Below are 13,692 nucleotides of genomic sequence, written 5' to 3'. Positions count from 1 at the left end.
AGAGCAGAAGCAGAGAGAATGTATTCACAGGAGGCCATAAATTAGCATGGTGCCATGTCCACCTGTTGTTCCCGGTATCTGACAAATGATTGTAGACAATGATGGCATTTTATGATTTTTTATAAAGGTTTTGTTTGTTTTAAGGTGGAGAAGGAGGAGAGGCTGGGATTGGGGAGCTTGGGGGAGTGGAAGCTTTTCTCATGCTTGTGATTTGGTGACTATTCTAAATGCTGATTCATTAGGGATTATTACAGCTGATGTCAACTGGTTGTGGTGATGGGGTGGGGGCAGAACATGAGTGGAGAGAGAAAAAGGGCACAGGCTCATTTCAAGTACAATGAAGCCTTTACTAAACAGGATGGTTCACAAAAAAGATGTGAATCCACAGTTAAAACAAAAGTGATATACATGCACACAAGAAGTGAGTTCTGCAAGGAGTCCTGTGGAACGTGGCACAGTGGGGGGAAGGCTTCCCTCTCCCAGGCCGACCTCAGGAGGAGGTGGAGGAGAAAGGGTGGGCGTGGGCGGGGAAGGCAGAGATCTCTGTTATTCTGGTCCATTTAATGCTGTAACTTCTTTCATTTATTATTTTAGCTTTAAAAAGAAATAAAGGGTTCAGATTTGAAAGGGGTGGGATGGGTGGGTGGGGGGGAATGCCAACAAAAGAACACTGATTGTAATGTGAGAAAAGTGTATTTTTGTATTTTAATAAATATTGTTCAATTTTTAATCCAATGTCCCCAAAGGGTTAAATTGAATAAGGTCCTATAGATCCTTATAAGCATTAACCAAGTCATTTCTATTTAAAGAAAAAAAGGCAAAGGGAGGGGAGACGTAAGGTGGGAGGGGAAGACAATGTTAAATTTCTTTCAAGTATGGGAAAATGCTAAAGCTGTCAACAGTCTTTCCTTAGCTTAAATAAAAAGCACCCCAATTCTAGTGCACCTTCCAAAAGCTAAGTGTGTTAGTCCCTGGCTTTGTTGGGGGTAGAACCAAATTCCTGATGCCCTGGAAAAGCAGGGGAAATGGGTCAGCCTCAGCTCCTGGGACCAGGCCAGAAGTTAAATGCCACCTCAGCAGAAGCTGCTGGTCAGGCAGCACCACCTCTATCTACCCAGAGACCCTGGGGGACCTGGATTTAAGAGGTCTGCAATAATGCTGTTTGGCTTAAACTTCCCACAGGCAGCGTTCCTTCTGTTCTCTGGGTGCTGAATAGTCAAACATGTCTCGGTGGTGGTGGGTGTCTGTCTCCTGATGCTTACCGAGTACTGACGTCCAGGGAGGCTGCATGAACCGGGACCCTGCGTCTCCTCAGCGTTTTTATACTAATGCAGGGAATCGGGACTGAGTGGGTGTGATCTCCCTGGCACTGAACAGGGAGAGAGGCAGGCAGCACTTTGCAGCAGTTGGCTAAGAAAAGGGCCAATTCTTAATCCCCTGGGTAGATATGTGTCCTTTCTGGGTCTCAGTGTTTGTGGTAGCATGCGTGCATGCATGGCACACCTTTAGAAACTGTCACTCACATTTCCAGGCTCCAAATACACGTTCCCTCTGGCTCTCCTTTTACCGCCGTAGCTACCCCCGATAACACGAGAAAACTGCAGCAGAGTAAAGGGTGGGACTTGGCCAGGACCAGCTGAAAAAGCAAGAAATTATCCCTTTCCCAGCACCACAAGACAACTCAGGCTGTTCAGAACAGCTTCCTGGGTACACATTCATTGGCAACTGTGGACAAAGTGGCTGCTTCAGAAACAGAGGATGTGGGGCCAGGTTTCCTAACCTTTTTTGGCAGCTATTTGGATAGTTAGGGATTGTACAGTCGCTCTGGAATGATGAAGGGTCTGTGGCTGAACCAGAGGTCTGAGGGGAGGGGTACAGAAATGGTCCTAAAACATTCCTGGGGAAGAGTCCTAAGAACAAACATTGTCCTGGGGGCTGAGTGTGTTGCCATCTTGGGATCTGAGGGAGAAGCGCTTTCCAGAAGAAACCTGAAAGGAGGTGGGGGAGACTGAGATCTGGTTCTTGGGTTTAAGTGTCCTTAGGGCTGCAAGGGTAGTTCCTTTCTGCTCTGGGCCCACTCTTTGAGCTGGGCACCGTTTCAGCTTTTACAGCAGCAAACCTCCATTGCCGTAATGGTGGGTATTGCCTCCTTTGTAGCAGGCACCTGGGACAGCTTTTCAGAGAGGAGTCCCATGAGCACCGAAAGTGCAGGCTTTCATGCTGTGTTGGTGACTCATCCTCAGGCCTGACGGCCAAGCTATGGGACATGGGTTGGTAGCTCTTCAGGGGAGTAGTTTGTAGCAACACATTAGAGGGAAAGACTGCTGCTGATTATATGGAGTTAAAGAATTTTCTAAGGGCCATGAAAGATCATTTAGTCTAATCCTTTTACATTTTATGGTCAAGGAAACAGCACCAGAGAAACTGAAAGATCTCTCCAAGGTCACACTGCTAGTCAGTGGAAGAGGTGGCACTGAAACCAAGATCTCTGGACTCCCAAGTCAAATGTGCCTTCCTCACTCAGGCTCTTCTGGGCTATCAGGAACCTATTTCTTTCCCCGCCACCGTGCAGTAAAAATGGGACCTTCCTCCAGATATCGCTGTGTTCTCTTCTCCTTTTTGGGGTGCTCAATCTCCTTCAGAACTGGCTGTACTGCCCCCCAAGGTCTGACCAGAATTCTGACCACAGGGGGCCCCAGAGCTGGCCAAAGGGCCACGTGTGCTCACTAAGGGGTTAGATCCTCAGGACTGTACATAACAGCTTCCGATTCGGAGGTTCAGTGGCAGACGGCTGCTGGAGAAAGGGTGACGTTAGACCAGGCAGGGTGTTCACAAAGGGAAAGGTAGCTTGGCCTTCTCCCATCCTCAGCCTTGGAAGCTCTGCAGAGTTGAGGATTGACAGAGGTCTTAAAGCACCTACCAGAGCAAGTTCTCCACAGTGGAATGGTTTCTGCTTATTTGGCTCAACAATGAGACTGTCGGGGGGTGGGGGTGGGGGTGGGGTCCTTAACGTCTCTCCTCCACTGTACCTACCCCAGCCCCAGCTCTGTAAGTGCCATGCTGTGGCTGCCACTCCCATAATCTGCTCCAGGCCTTTTAACGCTCTTCGGTGTTCCGCTGCATCTTATTATCAAAGAAGGGAGAGTAGACAGGACAGTTTCTAAGGTCTAGAGACACTGGCTTTATCAGGGCTGTTTAACATATATTGAAGCCAAGAACTTGCTGGGTGCTGGGTAGAACAAGGTAGTAAAGAGTCCCTGGCAAAACAATTCCTGTTATTGGTGGGGAAGAGGTCCAGAGTCCATGGCCATTGACAGTGGAGAGTTCTGGCTTCCTTCTGTGGAGATGGACAGAGACTAGGACAGGGCTAAGGGGGGCCTTACACAGCCCAGACTACTACCTCAGGGGGCAAGAGCCCACAATTAAGGCCCTAACATTTTACTGCAACAAAGCAGCAGGGGATTAAAATTAGAGAAGAAGAAGAAGAAGAGAGAGAGAACATTTATATCCAAACATATGTCTGATTTTATCTCCTCTGCTGGCGCTCAGCACTCCATGCCATCGGCTAATGCGGGCACTGTTCACGCCATTTCTAAATCCTGCCTCAGCTAAACCACAAGGCAGTTTTTGGCTCAAAAGCACCTCTCCTGGTCTTCATGCATTCAGAAAACACCCTTTACCCCTGAAGGGGTGAGAAGGGTTTGGGCAGTGAATTAAGGTTGTTTTCATTTTTGCGTTAAATTTCAAATGAAGCAAATTGCTTCTTGAAGCAGCGACAAATGCTTCAGGAACCACATCAGTGAGATTTACATATCTATAAAGCAATATAGCATAGTGCTTACAAGTACAGACTTTGGATCTGGTCTTCCTGGGTTGAATCTCAGCTCCATCGCTTACTACCTGTGTGACTTTGGATAAATACTCAGTTTATTCATATGTAAAATGGACATATTAGTATTTACGATCTCACGGCTTCACAGGTTGTTGTGAAAACTGAAATTATATGTATAAAGTCATACTTAAGAGTGGTGACTGGCATCACGTAGTAACGCTGTATTGTTGGTAGTTATCTGATGACAAACATAAGGACCAACTGACCAGCCCCCAGTCACTACCACCTCGATTCTAGAACCTCATCTGTGCCCAGAGAGAACATTATTGAGCTATTCCAGAGAGGAACGATGCTTACTCAGAAGTTGGGGACAGGGGGACAGTACCATGTAACCAAGGCCAGGCCCAGAGGGAAAGAGGGGTTGTACTTTTCCCTCCAGGAAACCAGTGCCTTGTGCTCTGTTCCCTAATCCAGCTCTCCAGCTGGCCCAAGGTGCCGTTTCCGTCCCGGAAGAGATTACCTTTCCTTGCGCTAAGCCAGAAGAAAGGAAAGGCGCTGCTGTTGGTGGTGATGCACAAGCTGAGGGCTGGGCCAGGAATCCTTTACCTAAGAAACCTTGTTCCTTGCCTAAGAGGATAAGCTTCCTGGAGGCTTTTCCACCTATCCCTGTTTTTCTGTCAGGGTGCCTTACCAAGGGTAGGGCAGGGGAGGGCTGAGGCACCTGGAGGGAGAAGGCAGGACAGAGAGGAGCTACTGGGGCTTCAAAGCAGAATTAAAGGGCAGAAAAGAAGACCAGAATTTGAGCAAGTGAGAGCAGAATGGAGCTATATGGCAGATAGACAGGCTAAGGGTCTGCAATGCAGTTAAGGAGGAAAGCCAGGGAGATTCCGCTGTCCTAGGAAGCAAGAGGCTGGCTGGACCCTGGATGGGGGAGGACCAGTCCGATATCCGTGGCATGGGACAGAGGAGAAGAAAAGCAGGGAGATCAACTTTCCAAGAGAAGTCTAAGAGAGAAAGCATTCTGATTTCCTAATGAGTGGCTAGAATTCGATTTTCGGACGATCACAGGTTTTGTGCTCCGGTACATGCCAGCTCTGCTGTCAGTACTTGGGCCAAACCACCCACAACAGTCCTGTTCTCTATCCTGCAGGCTGGCCAACTGCCAGGGGGAAACAGCCCAGTCCTTAGGACCGTAACCCAATCTGGACCCTGACCGGCTCACTCAGGGGTCTGCACTGAACCTGGTTCCTCATTTCTATGAGGGCAAAGACAGGGAGAGAGAAGTGGGTGCAAGTCACTGCGGATCTACGAAAAGAGTATTACTCCAGAGGGAGGGTATTACATAAATTGTGTTTTTCCATAAAAATGAGGACATGGACCCTGGCAGTGAGTCAGAGAGATTAGGCTGAGGCCTATGGGGGCCATCTCTGGGAGAAGCTCTCCTGTCAAACAGTGTTAGCATTTGAGATGATGGTGTCTTCCCTAACTTACCCCATCAAGATTTCCGACCCTCCAGTAGGGAAGCATGGAGAGGAAAGGCTGCTCTATTGCCAGGTGTGGGGACTAGATGGAGCAGAGTAGTAGTTAGCCTTTCATGGTCATTCATTCTGTGCACCTAGGAACGATACTAGAACAATACTAGAGATTTTATTACCAAATGCCAAAGGAACAGTCCTTGGTCCACTAGTTTCTTTAATACTCACTCACCTCCTTATAACCCCACTAATAAGTAGCACCCTCCAGTAACATTTTTTTAATGTTTATTTATTTTTGAGAGAGAGAGAGAGACAGAGTGTGAGTGGGGGAAGGGCAGAGAGGGAATGAGACACAGAATCCGAACCAGGCTCCAGGCTCTGAGCTGTCAGCACAGAGCCTGACACAGGGCTTGAACTCACAAACTGTGAGATCATGACCTGAGCCAAAGTCAGACACTCAACCATCTGAGCCACCCAGGTGCCCCAATAACTCTTATATCAGGGTGTTTCCCTCTATAATCCCCATCTGAGTACAGTCATCTGCCATCATAGGACCTAGGCCATCTTTGCAAGATCGTTCCACTCTAGAAGATTGATGGCTCTTTCTTCCGACAGTCCTCATGCGTTTTCTCTTCCAAGGCAACTCCTTCATCTATAGTGTCTGAAAGTTCCTTTAAGGTCTCACCTCTGGTTTCCCCATGTCTGCACTGGTGCTGATGTAGTCACTAGATTAAATCACTCGACCTGCTCAATGAGTCAGCACGGATGACTGAGAAGAGCTTCCACACACTAACTGTTCCCTATGCAAAGTTTGGTTTCTTGGCCTCCGGCTACTTCTTCCTAGAGTCTTCAAGGGTCTGGCTCCTTCCCTTCTCCTATCTACTCATCCAGGTTCATTAAGACCATTCAGGCAGCTTCTCCCACTCAGATTCCGCCCTGTAGGTGAACTGAATGAGTTACAGACAGCTCTCCGCAGAGGCAGTTCCTTGCACGGATAGGGCAGCAGTGTTTGCAGGAATGCTCAGTGTGTCCCTCACAAAAGGCCCAGCACAGGCCCAGAAATGGAGCTGAGGCCTCAGATATACACAGCCTGTTCCTGCAGCCTACCAGCTGCAGTGGTTACAAGTTATAATCTATTACCATTGCAAGAAGACTTAATTTCTGGACTTAAGGGAAGTCGGATAATACTTTATCCTATTAGCTCTGCTGTGAGACTTGACAATGGCTTCCTTCTGACATGACAGCATATTCTTCCAATTCATCTCTTTAAGGGGATGGAGTGGGAGAGTCTGGAATAAGAAAGGAGGGAGGGCCAAGGAAGAGACTGCTAAAGGAATCAGGGAATTCTAATTTTTTAATTAGAAATGAGGAGGGGGCTTGGAGACACATGACAAGGCTGAGATATCTTGAAGCATGTTTGCATTTCATTTTGTTACTCTGATGAGGGAAGTGACTGCACGTACTGGGTGTATCGTATGCATGTGTGTCAGAAGAAGGCTCTGAAGCTACAGAGAAGCCTGAAAACAAGAAGAATAAGGAACTGGCCTATTCCATACTCTTCTTGTCTCAGCCTGCTGTGCCTGCAGGGTAGCTTTCCCTTTCCTTAGTCCCTATGCCACATTCCTGTTGTAAGTCCACATCTCTTCTGACCAGTGGTATCATGTCCGTCGAGGGCACCTTCACATCCCGGGGGTGTCATCAAGGCTGGCCAACCTTGGGGTGGCAAGACACTGAGGACAGAGTGATGGTTTATAGCTTCAAAATTCAGAGATGTGGAAACCGGGAAGGGAATTTCCAAGTTAACTCAGAGAATCTAACTGAACCCCCTTATTTTACTTATGAGGAAAATGAAGTCCAGGGGACTTTCCTAGGTGTCACATAGCTGGTGATGCAGAGACCAGATCTCTGGTGTCTGGGTTCTCAACCCAGCACTGCTGAACACCAACAGCGCCACGGTGACTGACAAATCCGGCGGGTGCCATTTACAGAAACCACAAAGTGATTAGCGCCCCTGGAGTTTGCAATTTGGTACGATCCCTTACAGTTTGCTTCCAGGAAGAGAAGGGGAAGGCCTTTCACACCAGTACCTTATCTGTGCTTAATGCTCTGAGATGGTGACCACTCGTGACTTCATTCAAACAGCTAGCGCTGAGGAATCAGGCAACTTTTCCTTTCTCTTCAACCACAGATGTTCCAAGGCATGTGAGTTCTGATGGCAGCCCAAACGGGTAATACATTAAAAGGAACATTTGTTGCTTATGCCATTCCCCCTTCCCTCACAAGAGCAAAAAAAAAAGCTGTGAGGTAAAGAACTCGTATCCCTGTGCAGGGAAGGCATACAGAAGCTAAATCATGTTAGAGGTCTGTTCAAGGTCAAGATGACCACTGACAAGCAGAGAAGTCTGGAGTCCTGCTTCCACGTCGCTTGCCTTCCCCAGTACTGTGTAAGCGAGGGGACCCTTGCGGGGAAAGCTTAGACGGCCCAGGTTGACTCGGAGCCTTCCCTGAAACAGAGTCTAAGAGGCTACTAAATGTCTCCTCTTCCCCCATATCAACAAATCCTCTGTTGGGAAATGGAGTGGTCCTGGCTATAATTTTATCGCATACATTTAATTAGAATCTGTCTCCTTCGTGATGGTTTTAAGCCAAGTCCCAGTAGAAACATTCTAAAAGAACAGCCGCTTTCAACCAAGGATCTTTTAACCAAGTTAATTTAGCAGAAATTTGCCATCTTGGATGGGATAGCGTTACCTCTCTTTTTTGACTTCAAAGCTGGGAAGAGAAGGGAGGTGGAGAACGCAGAGAAATAAAGAGGAGGGCGGGGGCTTCAAGCAAATGAGTTTTTGTCTATTAAGGAGTGGTAATTTCTGCTAGCTCCCCTAGAGGCTGGTCCCCTCCAATAATGGCCTGACTCTAATGATTCCCACTCCTAAGCAACAGCCTGTGTTCTGCTGGTGTTGAGACAAACTGTGCCAGAGAAATTCCCTTTCTCTCGGAGGTGCTGCTATCATTACGCAGGAGAGATTAGCCAGCCAGGAGGATGTGCTCTTGGTAGAGAGCGAGAAAGAGAAGGAGAAAGAATGCTCTTTTCCAGCAGGCACGGTACTGCTGACCTAGGATATGAAAGGCTGAGTAAGAGGTTAGAGGTTACTGATAAGAGAAGGGCGGGAACTCTGGACAAGAGGGAAAAGAGAAAGTGAAAGCTTTGGTGCCTCCAGAGGAGTGATGGACTCAATGCAAGACAAGCCCTGGCTGGTTGGAAAGCAGGGGGAGGTCTTGGGGTGTGGACTGTGGGGGTGGGTTGAGCTCAGACACCTTGGACAAAAACTGACGAGCATCTGAGATGTGAAACATGGTGAGAAGTTCACTGGAATCAATTCCGGCCCCTAAATATGGATCATTTCCAGGGCAGAAGTACAAGGATGTGGGCTGACGTGGAAATCGGGGTGACAGCCATTACCCAGGCTGTGGTGCCCTCCCGTTCTGCCCTCTCCCTTCTTAGACACTGAATCAGTGGGGAAAGCTAATACTGCGGCCCTAGTTTTTGCTGAGGCTGCTGCCGGCAGGTCTTGAGTAGGGGGTGGGGAGTCCCCTTGTTTTGCCCCCGGTGGCTTCCCTGTGATGGAGACGGAGTGCTTCCAGAGGCTGCCTTGCCAGATGTGCCAGCAGGCAGCCCGGCCAGAGAGCCTGCGGTGCAGACAGATGCCCTGGGCCGTATTCAGGATGGCAAGACCCTTTATGGTCCTGCGGCTGGGCTCTGGGGCAGTGCCAGAGCGGCAGGGTAATGTTCCTCAGCCAGATTCATTTCCCCCCAAACCTCTTCAAATATGTGGGCCATGGAGGGAGGCAAATTTAATTAAATTACTATGTCACGGGCCGCCCTTCCCGGGCAAGGGCTAAAAATGGGCTCACGCTGACACGCAGACCCATTTGTGTACACAGAGCACGCGTTTCTTTGTGCTTGGGCTGTCAGCAGCTGGATGGGGCTGGCAGTGCCCGGTGCTGTGCCCGGTGCTGGCCCCTTTGCTACGGCAAGGCAGAGTCAACGATAATCCAACCCAGGCCCCGTACGGCTCTGATGACCTTTTCCTTTCTACTTAAAAGATGACTGAGCGGCACTCCCCCTTCCTGCATCGGTTCATTTCTCCTCATATGCCTCTCTTGCTGACACCCAGGACTTTCCCGTAAGGCGGCGCAGTGTGCTGAGCTGGGGAAGGAGGAACGAAGCTGCGGAGAGGTGTGATTCAGAGTGTTGCACGGGCAGGGTTTGGTTGGCTTGGCAGGAGATAGAGGGGTCTCCCTGGTGATTCTCCGGAGTGCCACTTCAGCAGTTCCCCATTGGCAACTCCGTGCTGCCTGGAGAACCATTTTCAGGTGCCAGCAAAAGCAAAGCTTTCTCTCCCCCGTCCCCGCACGAATGCCACGGTTGATACGGAACGCGGCCATCACACAGAGGCAAGGGAGTCCAGTAGCAACCAGAACCATTTCGTATGTGGAAATCAACAACCCAAATAAATGCTGGCTGTGCTGTACCTGTCACCCCCACGAGGTCATTCCATCTCCTTTCCATTCTGGAAGTTGAGGCCTTACTGCTCCAGTTTACAGACTGCCACGGGGGTGAGGATTTTGCCCATGAGTAGTGCTGCCGCCGTGAAATGGCCTGAGGTGGAATCAATCAGGTGTGCTGCGTAGAGTAGGAGACACCAAGAGCGTGGCAGTGGGTTTTTCCATTTGGGATTAAGACCCCGGAAATGTCCCCTGTGGAGTCTTTTCCCCATTTGTCCCCTGGGAGAATAAAGCCATCTCTCAGGTCTAAAACCTTAGTGAATGCTACACCTGGAGGCTGAGAGGTAGCCCTGTACTGAGACAACAGGAAAAATCTTCCTGAGCACTTAGCAGTCATCCTTACGCACCCTCTCAGGTCCAGGGCATCCTGGCATCGAGCGGACACCCAGGTGACAGAGGCAGCACGAGCAGGTCTGGGAGCTGTGGCAGGTTTACAGGCAGGCAGTGCCACAGTGAGTACAGAGGGCAGAAGATGGGGGCAGAAGCTTCCTATCCCAGTCTCCAAGCCTCTGAACTTGCTCTTATGTTATGAGGGACCCAGCAGGAAGGAAAGGCAGCACCCCCCTCTGGAGCTCTGCTGTCTCCCTGACTGGAGTTGGGCAACTCCAGGGCCGTTCTCGTTCATATAATTGGGGATGGGGTGGCGGTGCAACTGCCATAGGTTTCTGGCTACAAATCTGATGGTTACTTTCAAATACTGTCAATTTGGGTCCTTGGGACCCAACTCAAGAACCTGGACTTGAGAACCTGACTCATGAGAGTGCCCATGAGTCATTCTCAGTCCAGCAGTGTTAACTGACTAGAATTTGTGGATCAAAAACAAAAGCAGGCCTGTCACTAAGATGTGGTCATAGTAGACAACAAGAGATCCAAAAGAGTAGATTTCCTGTGGTTAGGAGGTTAAGCAGCAACGGTAGCAGAAAGCTAGAACAACATATAATGCTACAGGGAAGCCATGAAGAACATGAAATTGACCAGCTTGGTGATACCTATCACGTGGCATCAGAGAAACAAAAGGTTCCTGGGTAAGTGACTATGCCAAAGGATCTTTTCTTCCTTACCTGACAAGTGGGGCAGAAGAGAACCGACCCCATATCTAGGTTGTAGGTAGCCATGACATTTGGAGTGGAATAAGGCCCCTTGATCCCATTTCACCCACATGGCCCCAATGTTCGCTAGGACAGAGAGCACTCACCAAAAGCCTGGCCTGGAACTATGGAGATAAAAGCAGATACCTCTTCAAGTAGCCTCTGTTTTCTTTAGTCAGTATGTTATTGGCTGTTGGGTGCCAGCAGAGATGTTTTATCATTATTAAGGATTAAAAACATCCTTACCTTGAAGAAAACACCCTAGAGGATAATATATCTCAGGTCTGATATTCCCCTATAAAAACAGTTGGCTTTGGGGGCTTATGTTCCTGTGTAAGCAGCCTAGGATAGGGACAGTTTTCTCCATAGGAAAAAAAAAAGCCTTGAAATAATGTAACAGCTAAGTAAGCCTCAGGATGAATCATGTGGATATTAGTACTGCTAAACCAATGGCATTCCAAAGCTGCTGGGGTCCCTTAGGTTTACACATGACGGAAATAAGCTGGTTTATTTGCTTTGTGTGCCCCATCCCAAGCCACACAGGTGGAGTAGTGCTCCCTCCCTGCTGCCGGCTGTTGCTAGAGGGTATGGGTGTGGGTCTCTCTCAGAGAGAACCTACTAGATGGAACACCCTGTGCCTTGCCCACGGGCTCAGCAGTGAGCTACCGTGGGGAAAGGCAGAGTGAGGCCCCAGGGCTACTTCAGCACAGCCTTCTTCTGTACAAGGTCACCCACAACCCCTCTCACATTTGTTCCCCATCACTTCATCTCTCTTGGAGAGGGACAAGGAGAAGGAAACGGATTGGTAACAATGGTGTATCACAGGGCACCACCTTTCAGCACCTTGAACTGGACTGCAGAGCTGAGAGGTGGCTCACCAAGAGGTTGTCAAGTCTACATTTAAGGGAGGAAAGGGAAGGAGAAGAAGGAAAGGTGCTATCTGGCACCATCGCTCCCCTCCGTCTCTCTCAGCTCCCAGTAATACTCAGGAAGCAGAGTGGGTGGAACTAAAGCATGTTTGCAAAAACAGATTAGTTCTGAGGCAGGCTGAAAAGTATTTTCTACACAACGTGAACTCAGGCCCTGCCGCACCCTTGTCTTATGTGCTTCAGGTAAAGTTGTTGTCATGTTTCCTAGGTTAATATGCCAGAGCACGAACTAAGAGTGGTCTTCAGCTGAGCCCCAGGTTGACCTGCGGGCAAGGTGTGGCCCAGCCCCTTCGTCTAGGGGAAAGCGGGGCAGGAGAGGGATGGGAGTGGCAGACGTCGCTGGATGAGGCTGGGGCCATCTGCACTACTGTGAATCAAGGTTGGCTCAGACAGAAGGCGCGAGGGAGGAGGTGCAGCTGCTGATGGCCCAGACAGCTTGGACCTGTCCAGGCAAACAAGCCGCTCAAGTGCAAGAACAGCCAGCCAAGTAGGCAGAGCACAAATGAGGCCTTAAAGCTTGAAATATCTGACAAGATATGGAAGGAGGGTAGGAAGCTGTCTGGGATTTCAACTCGTGTCTGGCCTTGCTTCTCACTGCTAATGCAGACTCTTCTGCTCCTGAAGGATGGGGTGTGATATTTGGGAGCCGGTGGGCAAGCATTCTTTGAGCTAAAATCTTAAGGGAAATATTCATCTTCGATTGCACAGCCAGTTCTGGATTGTTCTCCCTCACTAATGCCCTCTGAAAAAAAATCGAACCACTGTCCCCAGATATTTATCTCTGCTCTGGTCACCTGCCCAAGGTTAAGAGCGGCGGGCCGAGTGAGAGAGAGTGTGAGCGGTGAGGGCGGGGCATGCGGCAGCACTGCGCCATCAATTGCACAGCCTGGGAACGGGGTCTCAGAACCAGCTAAGGAAGGCGACGGGGTGCGCAGAAAAGGCAAACACATGCTCTTCTCTTCCACCCTCCTTGGTGGTGGGGGGGCTAGAATGTTCAAGTGCTGTTACAGCCCCTACTAGTGAAGACTCTCTGAGACAGTGGTTCTCGGTCCCAAGTATATACTGCCAGCACCGAGGAGCTGTTAAGAAATACCAACGTTCTGACTCTAGATCAAATACAGCAGCATCTCTAGGGGTAGGGACAGGATTTTGATATTTTAAAAATACATCCAGGTGATTAAAGGGCAGGCCCAGGATTAGAGCCTCTGCTCTAGAGTCTGGAAGGAGCAGGGGACGACTCAGTGGTCACACTGGTTTCTGACAGGGAGGACAGTCCTGTCACTAACTACAGAAGCACTTCTTATACATTGTTTTGCTTTAGCTGAGCTAGTGCCCCTGAGGTTTCATTAAGGTTCAGAAGGAGTAACTTCCATGAGAGCTGGCCAAGTATCAATTGACTAACTGCCCTGGAAAAACAAAGGGAAACCCTCCTACAAACATGCCACCCTCCTTGGAGCCCCAGGTGGGAGAGAGAGGGGACAGATTGCTCAGAGGCCCATGAATATCAAATGGGAGAAACCAAGGCGCAGGTAGACTACCATTTATTCCAAAGGAAAGTGGAAAGAGAACCGAATAGCGTGTTTCTCTCTAGCCATTACCCGTCAGAAACCTTCCCTGGTCACACAGGCTGCTCTGCAAGCTAACTCAGGCAGGGCCCAGATCGCCACACAGTTCAGGTTCATAAGCTCAAATGAATGAGAAACAACTTTTGAAAATGCCAGGTTTCTGACCCTTGGCCTACTGGCATTCCCTGCCATAACCCTCCTTTGGTTCACTTACTCATCTATATGCTTATTTAGAGC

General features: G+C 49.2%; 1 protein-coding gene across 1 annotated transcript in view; it reads right to left on the bottom strand.

Moving 5' to 3' along the window:
* Window positions 1-13,692, bottom strand: part of SND1 (staphylococcal nuclease and tudor domain containing 1) — a 420,688-nt gene that overhangs the window by 62,388 nt on the left and 344,608 nt on the right. The gene's annotated exons all lie outside the window — the stretch shown is intronic.

Source organism: Panthera pardus, unplaced genomic scaffold (genome assembly GCF_024362965.1).
Source record: "Panthera pardus isolate Hobbes unplaced genomic scaffold, ASM2436296v1 HiC_scaffold_8, whole genome shotgun sequence".
In the NCBI taxonomy this organism is placed as follows: domain Eukaryota; kingdom Metazoa; phylum Chordata; class Mammalia; order Carnivora; family Felidae; genus Panthera; species Panthera pardus.
This window is presented reverse-complemented; position numbering and strand designations above follow the sequence as displayed.